The sequence below is a fragment of the Peromyscus leucopus genome, chromosome X (genome assembly GCF_004664715.2).
Source record: "Peromyscus leucopus breed LL Stock chromosome X, UCI_PerLeu_2.1, whole genome shotgun sequence".
NCBI lineage: Eukaryota > Metazoa > Chordata > Mammalia > Rodentia > Cricetidae > Peromyscus > Peromyscus leucopus.
Window position 1 is genome coordinate 20,023,077 of NC_051083.1, and position 16,568 is coordinate 20,039,644.

Consider the following 16,568-nt stretch of genomic DNA (forward strand, 5'->3'; position numbering starts at 1 on the left):
ATACATATATAACTTCTAATAGTTTTACTTTTGATTGCATATTACTTCATAAAGTTTTAGGATTGTTTCATTTGTTTCTTTGTCTTGATAGGGACTGAACTCACGTTCCTCTGCATGCCAGGTAAATTCTCCAAAATTGATCTATATCTCTAGCTAGAACGTTTTTCTTTTTTTTTTTGCACTCCTAATCTTATGACTAAAATTCTAGTATGCACCATATACTGCCCTTGTTTATCCTCCAACAGTTATTGAAGGGAAAGGGGCCAGTGTTTTTAATTGGCCCGTAAAATATTTGCATATTGGATACATGTAGCAGGTGTTGTTGTTTCCACAGTGCATATCCGATGTCCCACAGTTAATATAGAAGCCAGGCCCCTGACCCCTGAATGTTTTTCTTCCCCGTGTTTCTCTTTTCTTTCTTTCTCTCTTTCTGTCTTTCTTTCCTTCCTTCTTTCTTTCTTTCTTTCTTTCTTTCTCTCTCTCTCTCTCTCTCTCTCTCTCTCTCTCTCTCTCTCTCTCTCCCACCCTCCCTCCCTCTCTCTCTCCCTTTCTTTCTTTCTTTCTTTCTTTCTTTCTTTCTTTCTTTCTTTCTTTCTTTCTTTCTTTCTTTCTTACTTTCTTTCTTTCCTTCTTTCTTTTTCTTTTTCTGGAAAGATGGTATCTCTTTTTAATAGTCCTAACTGTCTTGGAACTCACTCTGTAGACCAGGCTGGCCTCACACTCAGAGATCTAATGCAGTAAGTCCACGGGATTCTGGTTAAGGAGTATGCAGTAATTTTTATTGAGGAAATACACTCATGAATAGAGATCAGAGTAGACAGCTGAGGTTGTCCTCTGATCTGACCAGGAGCGAATCCACCTGGCAGTTCGATCAGACCAGGCAGCAGGCAACAGGGACAAGGGGCTTGTGACCCTTCTCCCTTTCCTGTTAAAAGGTCACCTACAACAAGAAGCACCACCTCCTTTGGGCCCTATGGCCCAAGGTCATGGGCAGAGCAAATACCACCACAGAGATCCACCTGTCTCTGCCTCCCAAGTGGTAGGGTTAAAGGCATGTGCCATTACTGCCCGACTCAGGCCCCCTGAGGGTATTTTTTTAATTTAAATTTTTTAATTCATTTTACATACCCAAAATCCCCCTCTTCCCTCCTCCGACCCTCCCAGCCTCCCCGTCCCAACCCATCCCCCATTCCCTCCTACAAGAAGGTAAGGCCTACCACTGTGAAGTACATTTAGTAGAGGCAGGCCAAGCCCCTCCCCCAGCCCCAAGGCTGTGTGAAGTGTCCCATCATAGAAGTGGCCCCCTGAGTTATTTTACAAGTGGTTTTGATGGTAGTTTAAATCAAACAAAAGAAAATCTTGCCATGTCGCCCAGAGATTGTACTTTTGGGTCTTTGTCCTATTGAAAACTTCTGTACACACACAACTTTTCATTCCATTGTTTATGGCAGCTTCCTTTGTAGCAGCTAGCCAAACTCTGGAAACCAAAGTGCCCAACAGATGAGTGAAAACAAGAACTGACAGCACACCAAGACCATGGTATGGCACACAGCGATGAAAAGGAGTAGCAGGAGAGAGTCCATCTTTGTTTTTTCTTGTTGTTGTTGTTGTTGTTGCTGTGTGGAGCTGGGGATTCAAAGCTAGAGTCCCACACATGCTGGCCAAGCAGCTTGCCCAAAGCTACATTCCCAAAGAATAGAGTTTTGATATAAGCAATCAAGTGTGTAGAATGAAGGGCATGGCGGTGAGTGGAAAAGGCCAGCCCCAACATTTATATATGATGTCCTTGAAATGATTGTGGAAATAGTGAGCAATGCAGTGTCTGTCCCAGGTGAAGCATGCTGCTGGGCGTTAGCATAAGAACTAGCATGAGTAAGATGTTTCTGAAGGAACAGAGAAGAAACTGGATTGCAGTGGGAATTGCATGAATTTTCCCATGTGATACGATGACGGAGAGGTCTGTACACCCAGTGCACGAGTGTGAGTGCCCTGCTTTTGATATGTTATAGTTGTGTCACATATTAGGTGGGCCAATTAGATGAAGAATGCTCTAGATGTTCTGATTCTTCTCTATCGATAATGGTTTTGAAACACAAATTTCACATAAACACACACACACACACACACACACACACACACACACACACACACACACCTCCACCACACCTAGTGCTCCTTCTTTGCTCCAGTCAATAAAATGGAATGGAAGCAGTTTTGAAAAGGGCAAGCCAGAAACTCTACATCGATGTTTTAACTTTATTGGCAACAAAGTAAAGGAGGAAAAGCCGAGACCCGAGGAGGGGAAAATGGTAGATGGCCCCATGGGAACAACAGCATGGGGAGTACAGAACCATCGCTATCTGGTTGCCCTAGCCAAGGAGCATCTGTTCCCAGAATGCCCCAGAGGGGATGCCAAAACCACTAAGAAAACGACTGTTACATTTCTGGAAGAGGTTTGAAACTCGCCATCTGAAGGTATTATTGTCATCAGGCTGGACATTTTTACTCCTTTTGACCATGCTCCCAAAAAGATTTCACCCCAGGGTTTGGTGATGTTGACATTCATGATCCCGTGGGTTCTGATCTTCACATGAGGATAACAATGCCAGAGTTATTCTGTCCATTCGTGGAGAAGCATTTGATACATCTTTTTGTTTTTCTGCTGCCAGTGCGTTTTGTTCTTTTCTCTCTTTTGTATTTCTTGCGCAAGAGGGGGCTGGGTGGCATCAGGGTTGAGTGACAAGTTACTGAGGTCTAGTATCAGGTTTTCACAGGAGGGTGAATGAGAGGCTGCTTCTGTCGTGGTCCCCATTCCCATGGAGACCCCAGACATGTTCCCCACATCCTTCTGACAGTAGCAGCATTCACATTTGAAGATCTCCTGATCTACATCTTGAGGGGAGGAGGGTCTTCTTTTTCTCTCAGTTTGGTGAGGCAAGAGAAACCTAACACGTTTCTTTTTCTTGATTTCAGCTAGTTTTGTTTTCTTTTGGGGTGATTTTGAACTCTCCGAATGCTGATCTTCTTCCATCCTTTCCAAGAAAGAAAGCACATATTAGAAACACAAGGGTCTACAGAAAACAGCTCATGCTGTCCACATGCCTGGAGCACCTACCAACATGCGCAGATACACACACATCTCAGGAGACCCTGATGGTTTCAGCAAAGGAAATCTTAGCTTCTAACTGCTTTGTGCAGCCCTTTTCGGTTTGTTTTGTTTATGGGTACCCACATATCAATGAGCAAACGGTGTGTTCTTTGCATTTGAAATGCTGATTTTAGCCCAGTTTTCCTTGTACTTGATTATGTGTGCCACCAGGAACCCCAGGACAGAATTCCTTCAAGGAGAGCCCACAGATCACTACTTCTTAGTGTAAGATGCTGATGTCTTTAGAAGCGATGCTTCACAAATAACCTCTTCTTTAACTTCTCCTTAAGGCTCTTATTCTCTCCACATAAATGTGATTTGAGGCAGTCCCCTCTCAGAGGACGTCTTTGAGGTTTGAGGCTCTACAAGTACAGTAGGTTCTAACACTAGTACTTAGGCCTTAAGAACAGTGATACATTTGCAGTCCAATTTGTTTGGGCAGGAGAACAGGACCAATCAAAAAGACCTCCCCTAATCCAACTTCAAAGGACCCTTTTGTCCATCAGCCACAGCCACATTAACCAGAGAGGGATAAATGTGCAGCGGGACTCCTGGGCACAGTATGTGCTCTATGTAACCTGCAGCTCAGGCCATACTTGGTTTACTCGCACCCCTTGCTGAGACAAATACAATAACAGAGAACAGCAAAATGAACCCAAGGAGAAAGCCACTGGACACAGATTGAGGTTGGTCTGTGATGTGCCATGTCTTCCAATCTTTTAGTAGCATGGGTCAGATCCTGGAGAGCACAGAATGCCGTGCTAACAGCAGCAACAAAGGCACGGACCATCTTTCACATGCCGCAACCCTGTCCTTGCAGCTAGTAGCTACAATGATTCTTGGGACAGAACCTGGGGTTGGAGGTCGTGTGTGGGGGTGTGAGTGTGGGCAGAGTGGGGTGATTTCAATGAATAAGACTTTAGATAATTGTAATTCCTAGCTATGGGTGCATTTGTGGGGGGCAGGTTTGGGATCCAGGCATGAAAGGGTTGATGCATGGGAGAAAAGCTGACTGTTTTAGCAGGGGAAAATTTGGTTCCTGGCAAGATCTTTACCTCTCTGAACTCATTTGCCTCCCGCATCAAAGGGTACTACAACCTACCACTCCCAGAAATAGTTCCTAAGAGTGATAGCACAGAGGTTATGCACTAAAGGAGTTTATTGGGAATGACAGCAGTTTCCCTTTGAAACCTAGGAAATAACTGGACTAGCAAATGAAGATTTGTGTGCAAGGATGCTTATGCTACCTCGCTCCACATACACATACACATAAAGGGGGAAAAAATGAAAGCAAAGGCCACATGCAGGACTTGGTTGAATGAGTTAGGAAGGCTTTGCACCAGGATATGTAAATCAGTCTGACCATTTTGAGATAGTTATGGAGGTGTCTCAAAACATTTCAAATAGAATGACCACATAGTCTACCCATCACGCTCATGGCTATAATGCAAAGGAATCAACAGTGCCTTACGACAGTGATAGCTGAGTATCCATACTACTAACGAAAGCCACATAATGGATTCAGCCTAGGTGACAGTCAGTGGATGAATTGATATGGGAAATGTGGTACCCATACAAAGGCAGTTTCACTTGGCTGCAAAAAGGACGGAAATACAGTGTTTGAGGAAAGACAATGGATCTTGTGTGAAAAAATCAGATTTGGAAAGACAAATATCACGTTTCCTCTCATGTGAAAGCCATAAAAATCAAAAGTAAGCTAAAAGCCAATAAAAAAGGAACATAAAATTAAATGAAGGAACACTGGGGCTGTAGGATGGGATTGGGGAAAGGGGAGGAGAAGGGATAACAGAGTAGTAACAGGGGTGAAGACAGCCAGGTTCTACTACGGCGTATACAGAACTATCATAACTAAAGCCTCCTTTTGTATGGTTAATATACACTAACATAAACTGAAAAAGACAAAGCCGCTTTGGATGGGTGGCTGGGCACTGTGCCCTCCAAGTGTGCTTTCAAGTTACCAAATGTAGCAAGTGATGTTTGACTCCTGAATAAAACAGATCAGAACAACAAGCTTTATCTCCTTTGAGTCCCAGTACCTAGCACATGCTGCTGTGTGGGTCCTTGGGAGACTTTTCCCACACATCTGGTACCCTGGACCCAGTCCAGCCAAGCATTAGGTGTCTTCCCCTGCCTAGCACAGTGTTTGCATGCCTTGCCACAGACTCTGAAACTCTCCTGGATCTCCTGTACTCATTCCTCCTGTTCTGACTATTCCTCCAGACACCTTTACACCCCGATCCTTCCCTGTCTTGATCTATCTGCTCAGGTAGGATCTTGTCGGTAAGGCTGGCCCTGAACACTTCATTTAAAAGTGCAAGCTGGGCCAGAGCTGGGCGTGGTGGTGCACAACTTTAATCTCAGCACTCTGGAGGCTGAGAACCAGGACAGTCAGGGCTATGTAGACAGCATACCCTATCTCAAAAACAAAAGAAAGCAAAACCACAGCCACAAAAGGATTTGCCCTGGCATGCTAACCCGAAGCGTATAATACTGACACACGTACCTTGTCTGTAAGCAACAGCTTTCAAATTAGACTTAGGATTCACTCAAAAAAGAGAAATCATGCCTGCTCCTGGAACGCCAGCCAAGTATCCCCAGTCTGATGCGGTCATGAATCTTGAAGGAGATTCCACAACTGCCATTTTACTAAAGCAGCATAACCCCCAACTACATTCTAAGTATTTTCTCTCATACCCACAGACAAGTGTGGTCCTCAGGCCTCACTGAGGAAACCTCACTTTGGGACAGACAGAGGTCAATACAGAAAACCACAACCAATCAAAATGCAGAGATGTGAAGCCAGGTCCCCACAGGTTCATCTACATAAAACTCCTGCAGTTACGGCTCAGGGATCATTGTGGAAGAGGGCCCAGAAAGATTGTAAGAGTCAGAAGACCAGGGAGATTGCTGTGAGACTAGGCTGTGCCTCCTGGGAATGTCAGAAGCTACACACTTATAAAACTCCACCGGCATGACCACATAAACATGAGCTGAACACAGACGACCCAAAAGACATGCTGACATGGATGGGGTCGGGGGTGGGGGCGGCAGGTGGGGATCCTGAAGTCTTAAAGAACTACAGGTAACTAAGGAATGCTGAGACCAGGGAGTCATGGCCTTCCCAGAGAAGGTCCTCAAAAACGGGTTGTCTAATACCATATGCTCAGCCTTGAAAATCTATACCTAAACGTAACGTATTACAGACTGAGCAGGTTGTCTTTATGCATTTAGGAATATGTATACATATATGAATACAACAACGATTCAGGAAAAAGAGACAATGAATTTGAAAGAGAACAAAGGAGGAGTATATGAGAGGTTTAGAAGGGAAACAAGGAGACAGGAAATGATGCAATTTTAATCTGAAAAAAATATTTTTAAGTGCATGCCCAACAATCACCACTGGCAACAGTCACCGCAACCACCCTCCCATCCCCCATCCCTGCTCTGCTTTCCTAACAGCAAAAGTCTGCTTCCTACTGCACTACACAGCATGGCATGTTGGTTCAGTAAGTTCAGTGTTGATTTCTGTAGACCACAGTACCACGTAAACTCCACAAGGGCTGACATTTTCAACAGTGCCCTGGATCATGTCCAGCTCCAAGGCCACTTCCTGCCACATGTCCAGCTCTTGGGCTACTTCCTGCCACGTAGAAGGCCCTCAGTAAATGTACCTGGAGAAAAAGAAGTGCCTGGCATGGAGAAAGCCTCCGTAAATTACAGCCTTTGTTATTATTGCCCTCCATCCCTGTTGGGTGAAGCTGGAGAGCAAGCAGAGAATCAGGGAAGGAACAGTAGAGTCTGATGAACCCCAGAGGGAGAGTGGGCATTAATGGGTCATCACAGGCCACACAGTTTGTGCATACGAGAGGCCTGGAAGTTACTCTCCATTGGCCGAGCATCTCTCACTCTCCAGGGAGGTACACCGTAAGTAGTCACCATCCATATCACACTCTTGGAAAGGACTTGGAGAGAAGCCTTGCCATAGACAGTGGGAGCTGAGTTCCCATCTCTCTTCCTCCAGAGCACGTGGCCAAGCCTCAGGCTCACCTTCTAGGTGCTTCCAATTCCCAGTTGCCCAGTGTTCAGGTGTACACACCAGCACCAGAGCCAATACCCCGTGACACTGCAACTGTGTCTCTCCTGACTACTGAGAACAATGGAGAGCAATGACCAAGACTGCTCCGTCCAGACACATATCCACACTATAATATCATAGCCCCTGCAGATAAAGGAAATGACAGTTTAGCCGGAAACAGAGGCAAGCCTGAGGGAACAGAGCCAGTCACAAGGATGGCACTGACTGGAACCATGGTAGGACTAGCTCTGGAGCCTGTGAACTTACCATCCCACGTTTCAGATGGAAACATCTACATCCATGGGGGGAAATGTATGTGTCAAAGTGAAGGGTCAGAGGGGGAATGTTAATAGACCTGAATGACTTGAAAAAGAACATCACAAGTGGGGCTTAAGAGTAGAATCTGTTCCTGAGTGGAGAAGTGGTGGCACACGCCTTTAATCTCAACACTCAGGGAGCAGAGCCACGCTGAACTCTGTGAGTTCAAGGCCAGCCTGGTCTACAGAGCGAGTTCCAGGACAGCCAAGGCCACATAGAGAAACCCTGTCTCAAAAAAACAAAACAAAACAAAACAAAACAAAACAAAACAAAAAAAGGGTAGAATCTCTCCCTTTTTAAACTTTTTTCCTTCGTTCGAAAATAGATTGTTTTCTCACAAAATCAATCCTGATTACGGTTTCTTCCCCTCACTCTACTCCTCCCAGTTCCTCCCCACCTCCCCTCTCCTTTTGTGTCTCTCATTAGAAAAGAACAGGCTGCTAAGAGACAATATGGAAATATAACAAATTAAATGCAACACGGTAAAACAAACACCATCACATCAATGAACAGCATCGAAAACGGACTTGGAACACCTACCCGTATCCCACAAACAGTGGCTCCGGGGAACTCAGTGTGTTCAGTCGCCTGATGTAAAATGGAAACAAGCCGTTCCAACTGAAGGCACAGAAAGAAGATGGAGCCACACCCAAAGTCACACGCTGGTACCCCAAGGCCAGCAGTGGGAGTGTGGGAAGGCATGCAGGGAGGAGAACTGGGGAAGATATCTGAGATGTAAGCAGGTGGGGACCAACCGGGATGCACCATCACTGCACCACCCACAGAGGGTATCAGCAGTACTCTTCCTTCTCGTTCTCACTGAAGCCACAGGCACTGGGCTTTGTTTGCTTGCTTTCTAGAGCAGGTGTCTCACTTCCACTGCTGGACTCGAACTGACCACCTAGTGAAGGACTAATGTGGATGATCTTGACCTCCTGATCCTCCAGCCTCCACCTGCTCAATCCTGGGATTACAGGTGTGCGCCCCCAGGCAGGGCTTTATGCCATGCTTGTGTGCCCTGTGTGAGAGGCAAGCATCCTAACCACAGGGCTACATCTACAGTCCGCGATGGATATTTTCTAGGGAAATTTGTCTCGTAGAATGAAGTATAAAGAGCACACACGTCCACTTCACAAAACTATGGTCCATAAGAGGTTCTGAGAACGCTGGTACTGGAGACATGAGTTTAAAGAAGGACTTGTATTATTTAAGAATGGAGGCAGTCAAGAAGGCAGACGGTGTGGGAAATGATAGATAGCAAGGACAATCCCCTCCAATGAATGGCTCTCATAATGCATCTTTGTGGGAGGAATAACACGGATCAGGGTGGAAACTATTCTGAGCCCTCCATATGCCTTCCTTGACTCAGGGCAATGTGACCGGAGAAAGACTCACAAACGGTCTCTTAATTCTTTCCCGTGTGTTAGTTCTCTGCCTCTGTGATCAAGGCACATGCCCCAGGGACAGAGACAGCGCAGTCTCTGGTTCTGCCTTCATCCTGACAGATATTCTGGCAGAATGGGCTGACAAAGCATTGGAGTTCACAGATGAAAACCTTGACCTCATGACATGCTGGGCCGTCTGGAATGACTCAGGAGAACTGAGAAGGCTGCCTGGCAGCGGGGAAACCACTGAAGGAAAGAGGAGCCTCAGCCTCAGCTCCCCAAAAGTCTATCCTGGGAGGACGCTGAGCCACCAGAGAAACGGCACAACCAACCGGACAGGGGGTGGAAAACGCAAGTGAAGGAGCTCACCGAAATATCTCAAGTCATGGGCATGAAGACCATGTTTCCTGAGGGCTGCCAGCTCGGGGTTCACATTGCTTGTGTCTATGTCCCAGCTAGAACACCTGTAAGCTTGTGTCTGTGTCCCACTCCAGCATTTGTGAGCTTGTGTCTGTGTCCCACTCCAGCATTTGTAAGACATGCTGTGTTGTTTTCTCTCAGCCCTCCAATGTGCTACTTAACACAGCCCATGCCCAGAGTGTTAAGTAACTCTCACAAGAGGTGTGTGTGTGGGGAGGGATAGTGGGGTGGGTGTGTGTGTGTGTGTGCGTGGGTTGGCAGGAGAGCATCTTAAATCTATGTCTGTTGAAATGCAGAGCCTTTATTTACCCTGGGAGACTGTAAGCAATCGCCCCACCCGGAACTGTTCATCTCTTTTCATTTTCACTCACAGGCATCTTTGCTCCCTGTCACACTCTTCAGTCCTTCTCAGTATCTAATTTAGGAGCTCTCCCGCCACCTAAGGGATGCCATGACTGTGACCTTGCCCTACATCTGGCATGGACTGAACCAGAATTCTCTGCTGAGTATCAATACGAGTCCTTTAAAAATCCTGTCCACATGCAACCACCAACTGGAAACCCACAGCTCCTGCAAGTCTGTACACATATGCTATGGTAGGAGTTCATAGAATGCCCAAAGTGGCCATGCACCAGATAATGATGTCTCCTAATTTTCCCACTTGTGCATGGCAGCTGCTGGACTTGGTTTAAAATACTGCTCGTCTGGATGCAGAGACACACAGCCAAACAAGTATACATAGAAGGAGCCCAAATTGCAGATCTGCTTCGGTTTCCTCACCTTGGTGCTCAAAAAACTTCCTCAGAAGAGCGGGCTGGGAGGTGGGAAGATCTGTGGGAGCCAGGGGGCTGTCAAGAAAACTAGGAGAACAGGACCCACAGAATCTATTGAGCAGGGCCCTTGGGAGCTCACAGAGACTGAAGAAACGTTCACAGAGCCTGCATGGTTGTGTCCTAGGTCCTCTACGCGTATGTTGTGGTTGTCAGCTCGGGATTCTTAGGGAAATCCTATCAGTGCAAGTGGGCATATCTCTGACTCTTTTGCCCGCCCGTGGGACCCTTTTGCTCCTACTGTTTTTCCTTGTCCAGCCCTGATGAGCGGGTTTGTGCCTTGTCTTATTGTAAATTGTTAGGCTGTGTTCTTTTGATATCTCCAGGAGCCTGCTGTTTTCTGAAGGGAAACAGGAAGAGAGGATCTGGGGCAGAGGGCAGGTGTGGGAGGGTCCAGGGAGCAGTGGATGGAAGGGGGACTGCTCTGCTGTGGTCAGGATATATTGTATGAGAGAAGAGCAAGAAAAGACTAAAGACAAAAAGAAAAACTCTGTGTGTGTGTGTGTGTGTGTGTGTGTGTGTGTGTGTGTGTGTGTGTACTGCTGGCCAACCCTTTGTAACTTTCTTATTTCCCCATCTTATTGTCTTCATCACTAATGACTGGGCAATGAAGCCAAGGAAAGCTGGGAACACCTGATTGTTTGGACATGTCACTCAGGTCACTCAGATTTCTAGTCACATTGCAGTTCCAGTGGTCACCACCTTGCAGGAGTCTGGCTATCCACGGTGTGGCACTCACTAGAGATTCTGGACAAGCTTGGTTAAACAATAGCCAGTGCAGGAATGCAAACGCTTGCTTCATAAATTCTGACAACACCCTAAGCATTCCAGGACAAGGGCTCTCTGATTGCTTACCTCCAGGGTAATAGGCCCTACCCAAGCCAATTGGTGTTCTGACAACGCTCTGCCAATCAGCCACCAAAGCTGTGGCTTCAGGGTACTGAAATTTCTCATGCGATCGAATCCCCGCTTCAGAAGGCCATGTAGGGTTGGCCATATGCCCTGCCTTGGGGGTTACCAGGCCCCAAGCCAGATGTCCCTAGTGCTGCTCTCAGTACAGGAGGTCCTGAAGGAGCTGCCGGGTCCAGGCTCACTCCAGTTGCTGGGGGAGTTTAGCTCCTTCGACACGTGGGCGACAAGACCCCTGCACCCCTGCTGCCCAGCAGCTGAGCACAGTTGGGTGCAGCTGGAGAGGCTGCCCCAGGTCCCTCCTGTGCTCCCCTACAGCCTCCTCCAGCAGCCCACTCCCGAGACAAAGCCCTCTCTCTATACCTAGGTCCTGTCACCTGTTGCTTCCAAGGTCCAACAGGAGCAGGAAAGAGATGCTGGCACAACTTCCGGGAGGGTCACGAGGGCATTCCCTTCTCCTGACAATGCACACAAGCGCTTGAGTCATTTACCTCACCGCTACTGTGGTGACCCTCGTTAGCATTCAATATTCACTTAGTACTACGCCACAGAAGACTTCATATCATCCAAAACGAGAGACATGGGTACATCATATTTTAATTACCCTATCATCAGACATCTAAGACATTTCCAACCCTGACAGTTATGGAGTGCTCAACAAACATCATTTTATACACACCTTCCTCTACATACTATCATGCCCTGTAAATTCTGGGAAAAAAATGGGGTTTGGGGTTGTTGTAAGTCATGTGGCCCAAAGCCTGAAAATGGAGTCTCTTCTGTCAGTCATTCAAGTCTAGTTGGCTCCCGATGGACATACAACCTATGGAGGTCCAGTTTCTCCAACCAGAAAGGGACCAAAAATATTCTGAACAGGGTTTTAGATTGTTAGATCATAGTCATGATCTAGAAACAGGTTACAATCCCTTACTTGGGAAGCCCATTGGGGTTGATAAAGAAAGATCATATATATGTGCCCAGTCTGGTGGAAACACCCAATCTCACCTCACCTGATGGTAGCAGATCACCTTTCTCTGTCTCTGGACCGAGTCCACGCTGCCTGGATGTCAAACTCTGCTCCACTTCTTCCTGCTACTGGATGTTGTACACTGGAGAGTGGCCTAACGGGATACAGAGCTGAACTCCTGGAGCTGAAGGCCTACAAGACAGTGCGGAGAAGATGGGCCCTCCTTGCCGAGGTCTCTGTGGAACTGGAGCCTGGCTGTGTCCAGAGCCTCTCTGGGGAAACAGGATTCTTTCTCAGGAAGATTGGCTCTCTCCCTGAAGGGAGAGGGTAAGTTGGGGAAAGGAGACAGGACTAGGTCGAATTGGTGATCAGCTTCTTACCTTTCGGAGCCAGCTAGATTTCTTTTTTCTTTTCATGTGAAATCAAATTCCACTCCCTGATTGAGGGCCCTGAGACCATCAGCCCCCCACACCACTCCCAACCCATGTGGACAGTGTGGCAGCCCTGGAGGAGACCTGCCAGAGGCTCTGCGGCCTTGCTGGGATTCATTGTGACCAAAGAAGAGTTTCCAAGGTGCTGAGAGTGACCTAACAGTGGAGGGAGGGAGATCTGGTCCCAAACACTGTCCTCAGGGTGGTGGTGTAGGGGGAAGTGTCCGTGGTTAGGCCTGCCCATTGAAAAGGAGGGAGAACCACTGTGTGACAGGCTGGGATTGCCTTTCTGTTAGAGTCCAAGGAAAGGAGGAATTCAATGTGAACCCTTATGTATTTATTGAAATGAGTTGAAATTGGATATTTATCAGGGTTTGGAGGTCAGGGTCTCATGTAGCTGAGTCTGGCCTCAAATCTCAAATTCCCTTTCTTTTTATTTATTTATTTATTTATTTATTTATTTATTTATTTATTTGGTTTTTTGAGACAGGGTTTCTCTGTGTAGCTTTGCGCCTTTCCTGGAGCTCACTTGGTAGCCCAGGCTGGCCTCGAACTCACAGAGATCCGCCTGGCTCTGCCTCCCGAGTGCTGGGATTAAAGGAGTGCGCCACCAACGCCCCGCCTCAAATTCCCTTTCTAACCAGGATGATCTTGAGTTTCTGATCCTCCAGCCTCCATATCCCAAGTGCCAGGATTGGAGGCCTGTGCCACCACACCCGTTTTATGTGAGGCTTTGATCAAACCAAAGGCTTCCTGCATCATCGGCACGTCTGTCAAATGAAATGCAGTCCCAGCCCCATAAAGGGTTTGGAAGAACAGAAATGACGGGTTTCTTCACAGCAGTGCACACATGAACACCGTTGTACCCAGCCTATACTCACCTGCTCCACAGGCCTCACTGGTCCCCCTCTGCCCTTCTGCTTAGCCCCTTCCTCGACAAAGCAGCATCTCTGTAGAGCCGATCATCATCTACAAAGGCCACATTATCGTTCACTAAGTGAAGGCCGCAGCATCTCGGTGTTACCGTCACCTTTTTGTTCCCATCCCTCTCGTTGAGACTGTGAAGTGGGGGAGGCACAGAGGGCTTTGACATGCTGTACCCAGTGAAAGATTTAACAGGTCCTGGAACCCCCATGTGAACCTAGGCATGTTGGGTCTTAACTGCTGTGCTGTGTCGCCATCTACTGATGACTCCCAGCTCCACAGCTGCACCTCCATCTTGGAGATGGTCCTCAGTTTCTAGTGTCCTCCCAGTCCCCTCTTACCTGATAGTCCCAGGGATCCTGGACTCTCTGAACTCACCATCGCCAAACATTTGTGAACCTCTGTCTCCTCTAGTCTGGGTAATCTTTGAAAGCCTCCACCATCTACCGGACTGGCCCACTCCCTGACAGTCCTCCACTGCCCCCACTGTCCCTAAGACATCCAGATCGTCTAGACGACCTGCCAATTCCTCTCTCATCCACTCATCATCCTCTTCCCCTGCTTCACTCATCACCATGCAAGGAGGGACGAAGCAACACAAAGAGGGTGCCTACTATTCAGAGATCTCTTCTCAGGTCGTCACGTCATTGTTACTTGGACAGTGTGTAAGCATGCATGGTGAGTATGTAAACATGTGTGGTGCCTGTGCACGTGTGAGGGGCTGTGTGTGTGTGTGTGTGTGTGTGTGTGAATGCATTCTCCAAGAGCCTCGCAGATGCATGTGCACAGTTACCTGGAATCCCCAGACTGCAGCAGTGTGTAGGAGGTTGAATATGCTTTATCACAGTTGGAAATCAGGTGCTGAGAAGCAGCGGCATTACGTGCAGACAGGAAAACCAAATCTAATTTCGCACCTTACACAAAGGTGGTCAAGACTGGGTGAAGGACAAAGGGGAAGAAGGATGTGAAATCTTGACGGAGCAGACTGCTGGGGAGGCTCTGCCTTCCCTCCACTGGACTTAAGATAGGACTCTGGTTTCTGGGAATGCATCCCTTGCTCTCAGTGTGAAATGTGCAGTGAAGAATCGGCTCCCCGTCAGCCACATCACGCTTTCCCACTTCCCATTGCTCTTCATGAACAAGGTGGCAAGGGAATGGGTGGAGAGGGAAGAACAGCACCACCAGATGTGATTTAAATGACCGGAGAAAAACTCTGTGCACGGACACCACATCATCATCATCGGCCGTCATGGTTAGAATCGGCCCCCAGTCCAGATGGTATCTTCAGGCAAATGGAGCTGCACATCTGAGAATTCTCATTCTGCTGGAGTGGCTGGGGGCCTGTTCGACATGCGTTTCCAGGAAGGAGAGAACCATCTGCCTGACAGCTTCTGGAGTGCCATTCAGAGACATGAGGAGGCCTCAGCCATTACACTTGTATCCTCGGAATGCACGACCCACTCATGACAGCGAAAATCTCATTTCCAGTGATGGACATGGAAAGCCTCCTGTGGCGGCTTCACTCACGGTCTGTCATTTTAAACCACTTAGCACACGACGCCTAAATGTGGGGAGGTATAGAGAATCAAAAGTAGGACAGGTACAGATGCTGTACTTACAGTGATGCCCTTTTCCCTGGTCACAGGTAATCCAGAACTCCGTGCCTGTGCCACATCCTTCTCCTCCTCAGAGGCCGCTGTCTGTCCCAGGGCCTGGGGGGAATACAGGCCCTGAGAAGCCGCTTTGGATTCTGAATAAAGAAAGAAAGCATCAGATCCTCACTTGGGCCCACAAGGTAACTAACTACAGTGAAGGACAAAAGTCTGGCATCCCTTTCCTGTGGGTCTCCTTTCCTTTGTCAGACCCCTGCCTCACCCTGCATATCTGCAACAGTCACTCAACGACTGTCTAAAGAGCCATTTGTACCTAACCCTGTCCTCACTCCCATCCAGACTGAAGGCCCAAGTGGAGTCATCCTCCAAAACCTGTAGTCACCCTGGATTCTAGGAAGAGCAGAGTCCCTCAGCAGAGGGACGATTACACTCCCTTGAGACCAGTTATCCATGATGGCGAGGCTACACATCCTGCAGGAGCCAGATCCACGTCCTGGGGGGTAGGGGGTGGCGGTATAACAATTTCTGCAGGTAGTCTTACAGAACCAGACCTGGGCAAGACAAGCTCAGCTTGACTTTTGCTCTGGATGTCTTTGTTATGGACATTCCTTGACTGTTTTCCCAAGTTCTTTCTCTCCTTAAACTAAAAGCATATGTCAGGATCAGCAGAAGGACCTTGTGGTCACCAATCCATGTGCCCATCTCAGACCGGATCACCTCTCATCTCTTAAGAGGTCCCGGGCTGGGGAGCTTAGCCTAAATTTTGAAGTAGCTGAGGCTGGAGGGGTTTCTCTGAACTCTGATTACAGCTGGGATGTTATATCTCCATGCCTCTCATCACGGAGAGGGGGTAAGGAGGGAAATTAGGTCTCAGGGTCTCAATGCGTCCTGACAGGTGGATCACCACCTACAGGAAGCACAGGCCAATACGAAAATGGTTCTCTGAAACTCTCGATTAGACACCGCCCGCCCCGCCCCCACCCAAAGCTCTCTGGACTAGGAAGGCTGGCAGTGTGTTTGGAGTGCTTGGAAGAATGTTGTTTTCCAGGCAGGCCAGAGGACATTTACATTCCTTTTGACTCAAAAACTGTGACATAGGAGAAAACCAGCTAGACTGCCCGCAGGCCTTCTCCTGTCTCTGTTCCCCCAGATTCATCCTCCCAGTCTGGTCCCTGGTGCTGCAACAGGCCACCAGCCGGAGCCTCCCCCTCTCCCCCTAGAACTCCCATGGATCCCACAGACCGTCCCTGCCTAGTCTTCCTCCCCCACACATGGCTGTATCCAGGCTCCCACCTCCAGCAGGCACCCCTGCTAAAGCATGGGCCACGGCTGTCAGAAATCAAGGTAGCAGGAAAGCTGCCTGCAGATTTCTCCTCTCTATGTTCATCCAGATGCATTCCCCAGTCTCTTCCCCAGCTCTGCCCCTGCCTCCATCTACTGGCTTTCCCACAGAGCTTCCCCTTCCAACATCACCCCCCACACTTGTTGCTTTGGTCCAGAAATCAACTCCAGCAGGCACCCCTG

General features: G+C 48.0%; 1 long non-coding RNA gene across 2 annotated transcripts; it reads right to left on the reverse strand.

Annotated features, from left to right (window-relative positions):
• Nucleotides 1-2,238: 2,238 nt before the first annotated feature.
• Nucleotides 2,239-12,986, reverse strand: LOC114702861. 2 transcript variants are annotated; one of them, XR_005090032.1, is made up of 3 exons: nucleotides 12,457-12,986; nucleotides 12,115-12,348; nucleotides 2,239-3,032 (listed from the first exon to the last, which is right to left on the reverse strand). It is a non-coding gene; the product is annotated as an uncharacterized LOC114702861 (long non-coding RNA). The 2 variants fall into 2 exon arrangements; XR_005090031.1 differs by having other exon boundaries at nucleotides 12,120-12,348; nucleotides 12,457-12,984.
• Between the last annotated feature and the right edge of the window lie 3,582 nt (nucleotides 12,987-16,568).